Source organism: Oncorhynchus tshawytscha, linkage group LG04, assembly GCF_018296145.1.
Source record: "Oncorhynchus tshawytscha isolate Ot180627B linkage group LG04, Otsh_v2.0, whole genome shotgun sequence".
Taxonomy (NCBI): Eukaryota; Metazoa; Chordata; class Actinopteri; order Salmoniformes; family Salmonidae; genus Oncorhynchus; species Oncorhynchus tshawytscha.
In genome coordinates, this window is record NC_056432.1 from 11698856 (window position 1) to 11708559 (window position 9704).

Genomic DNA, 9704 nt, shown 5'->3' on the forward strand with positions numbered 1-9704 from the left:
GCCAACAACGAAGGGCAGTGCAAATTATCCAAGTAGTTTATAATGCTGAGTCCTGTAGCCTATCAGTTCACAGCACACTAAAAGCAACGGAGAGTTTGTCTCCATACATTTCAGACGTTGAAATTATAAACGCTTTCATCACCTGGGGAAATTGTCGCAGAGTTGTCTATAATAACATATAGGCTCATTTCTGAAGCTTTGTAAGCACGCAGTAATTCTAAATGCAATGGAATGGACCTGATCCAGCTTGGATAAATACGCGTCAATACGTATTTACGCACAAACATCTCATATTTAAATTGCCAAAATAACTATTATCTTTACGAAATAATTGTACATTTCCCCAATGAATTGTTATTCATTAACTGCAACAGAAATATATAATTATAAAGTTACTGAAGTGACGTATAGTTCGTTACCTTGTTGCAGGCGCCTAGGTGTGCACTTGTCCTAGTAGTGATTGGGAAAACATTATAGCCATAGGTTCCAAATAAATAGATTACTATTATGCACATACAAAGTTAGAGAATAAAAATACAATACCTTCAGCTCATGAATGGAAATGCCTTGGGGTAAATGTATCGTTCGTCCTTTTATTAATCCATTCAAAATAATGTTCCTAAAGCAGCTCAGACAATGGTCATTTCGAAAAAACAATGCGAAACGCTACTTTTCTAAACCTCTTGAGATTTTTTTTTGTTACATGCCGCGCTTGTAGCCTACACAACTCTTCAAATCGGAATATCCATCGGAAATCCACTTGAAACCCAGCGGTTTTAAAAACTCCTTTGAGAAAACTGAGCAAGACAACCTGGAATCCACTAACTAACAATTGAGGGTTCCGAACCATTCGTGGAAAGCCAACTCAGTCCCGCTACAAAAGCTGCAGGTCATCCTATTTCGAGATGAAGCCTTCTTACTAGTGCACAGCGATCCCAGCTGTCACCCGCTACACACAGGGAGGAGCTATACGCCCTAGACTGGAGTGTGCTAGTGAAACAGGATCTTTTGTTTCATGGGTGCCACTTTATGGACGACTGTATTTTTAGAATTTACATTGGTATGTAAATACACAATTCGAAAATACACAATTCAAAAAAATAAACCACTATAGGCTAAATGGCTAAATATAATGATTGTGTAGGCTGTATTATTAGTTTAAAAGAGAGACAACAACATTACAACAAACTGTATTTATTCTATATGGAAAAGGGAACCCTTTCTGGCTCGCACACAAAGTGTCAGAAACAATATTGGGGTGACAATGATGATGCCCACAGTTACGCATTGGTACCCCTATTGCTTTGAGCCCAGTCAATGCGAAAGGGAATGAATGCAACCAGGTTCAAAGCCTCTCTTGTCTTCATCAATGGGAGACCCCACTCCGGTGGTCCCATCCTCTCCAGCCACTGCACAGTGTTTATAATCGCCCTTCAGTCGGTTCCACATAACACAGAAGCAGATCAGTTTTGGGCCCCTTATCAGAATAACAGCAAATCCTGCTGAAGTTGCAGCTACTTTTGTTTGGAGTCTTCTACACCTAAAAAAAAACATGTTATACTCTGGATGGAAGCAAGGCACATTGAAATCAGGCTGACCATCTGCAACCAGAGGCTTACACTCTAAGAAGGCCAAGGATTCATAATGGCTCATGCTCAGCATGGGAGTTGTTTACTTTATGTAGGCTAATAACAGACCACCTGTGATGACAATGTTAATTGTGTCCCAGATAGCCACTAGTCCAGATGCTTACTGTAACAAATTGTATTATAGGCGTGCTATTATAATTCATAAACTGGGTACTTTGAACCCTGAATGCTGACAGCCGTGATATATCGTATGACAAAACATCAGTTTTTACTGTTTTAATTACGTCGGTAACCAGTTTATAATAGCAATAAGTCACCTGAGGGGTTTGTGGTATGGCCAATATTTGTAAACTATTTTGTACATAATGTTGCTGCTACCGTCTCTTATGATGGAAAATAACTGTTTGACATCAAAACAGCGATTACTCACCACAAACTGGCAGAAGCTTTTTTTTTTTTTCCTATAACGAGTCCGATGAGCCTGACGTGAATGACATACTGCTTTCCCGGGAACAGGCCCAAATCCCCATCATTTGTGCGAAGAGACAACGGAGAAAAAGAGGACGGAGGTTGGGCTGCCTTCTGAGAATTCGTAGGCGATCAAATAAACCCCCCCTGCCCTCGTCCCCACAGTTCTATTAGCTAACATGCAATCATTGGAAAATAAAATCGACAACCTATGAGGAAGATTAAACTACCAACGGGACATTAAAAACTGTAATATCTTTTGCTTCATGAAGTCGTGGCTGAACTATGACATTATCAACATACAGCTGGCTGGTTATACACCGTCTCGGCAGGATAGAACAGCAGTCTGGTAAGACAAGGGGTAGCGGACTATGTATATATGTAAACAACAGCTGGTGCACAATATCTAAGGAAGTCTCAACGTTTTGCTCACCTGAGGTAGAGTAGCTCATGATAAGCTGTAGACCACACTATCTACCTAGAGAGTTTTTATCTGTATTTTTCGTAGCTGTCTACATACCACCACAGACCGATGCTGGCACTAAGACCGCACTCAATGAGCTGTGCACTGCCATAAGCAAACAGCAAAACGCTTATCCAGAGGTGGGGCTCCGAGTGGCCGGGGACTTTAATGTTTTACCAAAATTCTATCAGCTTATTAAACGTGCAACCAGAGGGAAAAAGAGTTGCCGCTTTCAAGGAGCAGGACCCTAACGCTTGAAGCTTATAAGAAATCCCGCTATGCCCTCTGACGAACCATCAAACGGGCAAAGTGTAAATATAGGACTAAGATCAGATCGTACTACACCGGCTCCGACGCTTGTCCGATTACACAACAGTGGTAGGCCTGATCGATGAGACAACCTATAGGCAGGAGGTCAGAGACCTGGCCGTGTGGTGCCAGGACAACAACCTCTTCCTCAACGTGATCAAGACAAAGGAGTTGATTGTTGATTGCAGGAAAAGGAGGATTGAGCACACCCCCATTTTCATCAACGGGGCTGTAGTGGAGCAGGTTGAGAGCTTCAAATTCCTTGGTGTCCACATCACGAACAAACTAACATGGTCCAAGCACACCAAGACAGTCATGAAGACAGAAAATATTTGGCATGGGTCCTCAGATCCTCAAAAGGTTCTGCAGCTGCACCATCGAGAGCGTTGGTTGCATCATTGCCTGGTATGGCAACTGCTCGGCCTCTGATCGCAAGGCACTACAGAGGGTAGTCCATACGGCCCAGTACATCACCGGAGCCAAGCTTTCTGCCATCCAGGACCTCTATACCAGGCGGTGTCAGAGGAAGGCCCTAAAAATTGTCAAAGACTCCAGCCACCCTACTCATAGACTGTTCTCTCTGCTACCGCACGGCAAGCAGTACTGGAGCGTCAAGTCTAGGTCCAAGAGGCTTCTAAACATCTTCTACCCCCAAGCCATAAGACTCCTGTACATCTAATCAAATGGCTACCCAGACTATTTGCTTTGCCCCCCCTTTTTACGCCACTGCTGCTCTCTGTTATTATCCATGCATAGTCGCTTTAATAACCTACATGTACATATTGCCTCAATTACCTCGACTATCCGTTGCCCCCGCACATTGACTCTGTACCGGTACCCCCTGTATATAGTCTCGCTATTGTTTTTTTTTTACTGCTGCTCTATAACTGCTTGTTACTTTTATTTCTTATTCTTATTCATATTTTTTAAACTGCATTGTTGGTTAGGGGCTTGAAAGTAAGCATTTCGCTGTAAGGTCTACACCTGTTGTGTTCGGCGCATATGACTAATAACATTTGATTTGATTCGATATACCACGGCTGTATGCAAGCACTCCGTGTTGCGTCGTATAAAACCACACCCACACGGGTGCTCAGGCAAGATTAATCAAACCCCTTCAATCTTTGGCTCTAGCCAAATGCTCGCAGGTACAGTGTTCGGATAGGCAAGCCTACATAATGAGATTATTATGGATAAAAACTAGATTATTTTTATTTGTCAAATGGTTGCCAGGGATCGATCTTCATGTCACCAGAGTAAGACCCTCAATATTCAATGGAAAGGCGCATCAATCTCATTACCGTGCACTTTCACCACCCTGTGATGTTCATCATAACATATTTAATCTGTATACAGTACATTTTGCAGTGTTAAACCAACACTTAAAGTGTTCATGATAACACCATGTCAGATAGTGCCACTCTACAGAGTGTAAAACTCTGATTATAGTGTTACATTTTGAATGTTAATGTAACAATCGTATTGGGCATATGCCACACCCCCACGCCTACAGCATGGTTCGATATTCCTCCTTTATCATCATGAATTATATTGAATTGCATTTGAGTAACTCACTACTACATCACTTAGTAGCAGTGCAAGTGGATCCTTGTGTGTGAGTCAATAACCAAAAGATGATCAACTATTATCCCAGATAAATGGCTGTTGTCTCTTTAAAGTTCTTGTGCCATGTGTTCTTCTAGACCTGCATGTATTTGATAGTGGACAACATAAAAAACTATGTAACGTAAAATCATAGAACGCTGATTCAATCAATCAATCGCATTTATAAAACCCTTTTTACATCAGCAGATGTTACAAAGTGCTCTAATGGTCAAATCCATTTGGAACAAATCTACATTATGCAAGTTGATAAACCTGTTATTATGTATGGTAATATTATTCATTCCATGTGACATAGCCATACCGTGTGACATAGCCATACCGTGTGACATAGCCATAACGTGTGACAACCATGTGACATAGCCATACCATGTGACATAGCCATACCATGTGACATAGCCATACCATGTGACAGCCATACCATGTGACATAGCCATAACGTGTGACAACCATGTGACATAGCCATACAGTTACAGTCTGAATTCTAAATTGATTAAATAAATAAAAGTCTCACCCATAATGACAAATGATGAATACTCTATAATGACAAAGTGAAAACATGTTTTTAGAAATTTTTGCCTATGTTTTATAAATTAAATACAGAAATATCAATACTCTGTATAAGCACCTTTGGCAGCGATTACAGTTGCGAGTATTTTTGGGTAAGTCTCTAAGAGCCTTCCACACCTGGATTGTGCAACATTTGCCTGTTATTTTTTTATTTTAATTCTTCAAACTCTGTCAAATTGGTTGTTAATCATTGCTGAACAACCATTTTCAGGTCTTGCCATAGATTCTCAAGTAGATTTAAGTCCAAATGGTAACTCGGCCACTCAAGAACATTCACTGTCTTCTTAGTGTACTGCATTGTAGATTAGGACTTGTGATTTAGGTTATTGTCCTGCGGAAAGGTGAATTCATCTCCCAGTGCCTGGTGGAAAGTAGACTGAACCAGGTTCTCCTCTAGGATATTGCCTGTGCTTTGCTTTCCGTTTATTGCTTATCCTGAAAACTCCCCAGTCGTTAATGATTACACGCATAGCCAAAAAACATGATGCAGCCATCATTATGCTTGAAAATATGGAGAGTAGTACTCAGTAATGTGTTGTATTGAATTTGCCCCAAACATAACACTTTGTATTCAGGACCAAAATCTATTGCTTTGCCACATTATTTGCAGTATTACTTTAGTGCCTTGTTGCTAACAGGATTCATGTTTTGTAATATTTGTATTCTGTACAGGCTTCCTTCTTTTCACTCTGTCAATTAGGTTAATATTGTGGAGTAAGTACAATGCTGTTGATCCAAGTCACCTTTGGCCTCCTGGTGAAATCCCTGAGCGGTTTTCTTACTCTCCGACAATTGAGTTAGGAAGGACGCCTATATCTTTGTAGTGACAGGGTGTATTCATACACCATCCAAAGTGTAATTAATAACTTCACCTTTATTTTTAGCCTACAAAGGGTCCCCTTCTTTGCGAGGAATTGGAAAACCTCCCTGGTCTTTGTGGTTGAATCTGTGTTTGAAATTCCCCGTTTGACTGAGGGACCTTACAGATAATTGTATGTGTGGGTTACAGAGATGAGGTAGTCATTCAAAAATCATGTTATTACACACAGAGTCCATGCAACTTATTATGTGTCTTGTTAAGCACATTTATACTCCTGAATTTATTTAGGCCCACCATAACAAAGGGGTTAAATACTTATTGACTCAAGACATTTTACCTTTTAATTTTTTATTAATTTGTAAACATTTGTAAAAGCCTAATTCCACTTTGACATATTGTGTGGGTATTGTGTGTTGGCCAGTGACACAAAATGTCAATTTAATCCATTTGAAATTCAGGCTGTAACACAACAAAATGTGAAACAATTCAAGGGGTGTGAATACTTTCTGAAGGCACTGAATGTATGCTACTACTAGCTTGACAACATTTGATATCCTATAAGTGTTTTGCGTGGGTATGAATACACCTGGGTTATAGACTTGGGCTAGCTTGATTAGCTATGTATCAAAGCTGATCTCGCTGTGAAGATACAGAACACACAAGATTAGATACACACTAATCTTGTGTGTTCAATGGCCTATTTGGGAGGACACAGCCACTGATGCATTGACCTGGGGCGGCAGGTAGCGTAGTGGTTAGAGCATTGGGCCAGTAACCGAAAGGTTGCTAGATTGATTCCCTGAGCTGACAATGTAAAAATCTGTCGTTCTGCCCTGAACAAGGCAGTTAAACCACTGTTCCTAGGCTGTCATTGTAAATAAGAACTTGCCTGGTTAAATAAAGGTCAAATAAAAAACGTGTCAGGGGAAAGATCCCAGGATACTGGATTTGTCCATTGTTTCTCTAAGTGGTGACTGGTAACTGGTTGCCCAGGCTTGGGATTTAAGTCTGGTGGTTAATTCCTTTTTGTTAACAGGAACCCTTTGCTGTTGTTTCTCCTGCTGTGGCAATGAGACAGCTAGTATGGAAGGATTGGGGCCCTGCCACATGCAGTCTCAGCTACTGTATGTTCTATAGGAAAGGTATGGGGCCCTGCCACATGCAGTCTTGAGAGAGAAGAGAAACGGTCACCCATCCCAAGAGACAGTTATTAATTCATACTATTGTCTAAGTTAAAGACGGCACAATAATGTTTGATCATCAATTACAACTTTTATATATTTTAGTATCCACTACTGTTGAACAGTTTAAAATACTCTTGTTTTATTTCATAAGGGGATGTGTCAGCTTCCAGTTGACATGTACAATAAAAAAAACATTGGAGCGTGCATGACAAGTTGAAATGGGCTTGTTATGCATTTCAAGTGGAGGATGCTTTGAAAAGTCAGACAGACAGACAGACAGATGCGTAAGAATGGCACATGATGATGACCAGAGCTGTCACCTCATTCCGGCAGAAACATTTTTTTTAAATTCTGTGGCATTGGAGAGGGCATGCAGTCTTTAACACCCTCTCTCTGTCAGGGAACAGCTTCACACTACTTAATTGGTCTCAGAGAAAATTGCAGTGAAACGGTTTTCTCATCAACACATAGGCCACCATACTCTCTGTAACTGTCACGTTCGTTGAATGGAGGAGACCAAGGCGCAGCGTGATATGAATACATGTTCCTTTAATGACGACGAAGAAACACATAAACTACAAAACGAACGTGATGCTAAATATATAGTGCAGACACAGGCAACTAACACATAGACATGGACAATAACCCACGAAATACCCAAAGATGGCTGCCTAAATATGGTTCCCAATCAGAGACAACGAGAAACAGCTGCTTCTAATTGAGAACCAATCTAGGCAACCATAGACATACATAAACACCTAGATGGTAAACAACCCCATTAACCTACAAAATCCCTAGACAGTACAAAAACACATACATCACCCATGTCACACCCTGACCTAACCAAAATAATAAAGAAAACAAAGAATAGTAAGGTCAGGGCGTGACAGTAACATGTTATCAATATATAAATAAATGTATATTCAGGTAATAAGCATTCCCTTTATTATATATTCTACTTAATTCCAGCAGGATCCTCTTCTTCTCTGAATCATAACAGCTACCCACTGTGTTAAAGTGATGTGTTGTAAGTGATAAACAGTAGGCTACTAAAATGACTCTGGTAGATGATTATCCAGAATAGATTTTTACAATTTTTCTTACTGACCATGGTTTTACTGTTTGTAGTTATGCCAACCATTATATTTTGTCCCATCATCACTGTTTTAGAATAGTGTTGCAGTTTGCACATCAGCTCTTTCAGAGATGAGCTCTGAGCTCTGACTGAAAGCTTCAGACATCTACCTCAGCATATTCAATTAAGGTAAGCCTGGTGACCTATAATGGCAAAATGTTGTAAAGCTGGGGTAGAGATTCACTCAGAAACCTGCAACTTGAGTCTGAGCCAGAGCATACACCAAGGCTTGCTTAAAAGCATGAATAAATCAGTGTTTCTGCCCTGAGTCCCTATAGTGGCGAGTGACAGTTAAAGAGCCCAGTGTTTTGGGCTTCAGTAGGCATCCGCCGTCATGTGCCTTTCCAAATGGACCTGGTGCAGCAGAGAGGCATCTGCTTCAGGCACGGGGTAACTGGACCAGGAACCCGTCCTGCCTCGGCTCTGTGAGTCACATGTGCGTCTTTGAGTCCCTGGTTTAGGGGGGTCCCATTAGCCCCATCAGCCCCATCTCTAGCCATCTGTGGGTAAACCAGATGTTTTAATGACAACTGTGCTCAGGTCCTGCTGAATAAATAATCCTGCCAGTGCTAACACATGATAGTGCTCATACATTTTTTAGCCAATCCATCTCTGTCACTCTCTCAACGTGGATGCGTATGTACACGTAAGGCGGGCGTATTTTCCTGCATATTTTAGCATCATCTGAACTCTCTATTGAGTCATATGTTTTTTCTCAGTGGTTTTCGGAACTTGTTTTATTCCATTACCTGCAGATTTGCACGTGTTTCCCATGGTGAAGACTGTGTGGAAAGCAAGGGTTTCTGCTCTGAAATCATTGTACCTCCACCATGTTCTATCTACATGTATTATATATGAACAATAACAATGTTTTGATTAACTGAAAGGAATCAAGAGTAGAGGTCTGCAGAAACTGATATCCACCCATGATTAAACATCACAATCAGGCTTTTGACTTTCCAGTGTAGGCAGACCTGAATTTGAACTGATACATGATTGATGTGTCGGATGAAAGCAATGTAGGTCATTGTGGGTGAGGATCCACATGCACAGCATAAATCACCTGGGATAATAACCAACTACCATGAAAGATAATGGCCCATCAGACCATTTCAGGTGCATTCAAGGTCCATAACTCAAACAACCGGTCTTTACATAGTCACTTATGTCTGGCACAGGTACATTTGTGATCTACAGAATTTAGGACATTAAACGTACATGTAATTTTATAGTGGGCTATTGATGTCAAGGTTTACGGTGATGGATCAATATTCAATAAACAGACAAACAGTATGGCGCCAAAGGAAATCAATTCATATTAACTATATTTTAGATATTTTTATTCCCTGACAACGGTTTGCTATATAAGAAAGTAATGCCAGTTAATGTTGCTGTTAATCAAATCAAATCAAATGTATTTATATAGCCCTTCTTACATCAGCTGATATCTCAAAGTGCTGTACAGAAACCCAGCCTAAAACCCCAAACAGCAAGCAATGCAGGTGTAGAATCAAGGTGGCAAGGAAAAACTCCCTAGAAAGGC

General features: G+C 40.7%; 1 protein-coding gene across 6 annotated transcripts in view; it reads right to left on the bottom strand.

The window, feature by feature from the left end:
* The window catches only part of LOC112247117 (semaphorin-6A), a 90757-nt gene extending 89809 nt beyond the window's left edge, over positions 1-948 (bottom strand). For 4 of the 6 annotated variants that reach the window (XM_024415800.2, XM_024415797.2, XM_024415798.2 and 1 more), the window contains exon 1: positions 544-947. The gene's annotated coding sequence lies outside the window, so the exon portion shown is untranslated. Of the gene's footprint in view, positions 1-543 lie in introns of all 6 variants that reach the window. The other 2 variants (XM_024415794.2, XM_024415795.2) reach the window with 1 other exon arrangement.
* Positions 949-9704: the final 8756 nt, after the last annotated feature.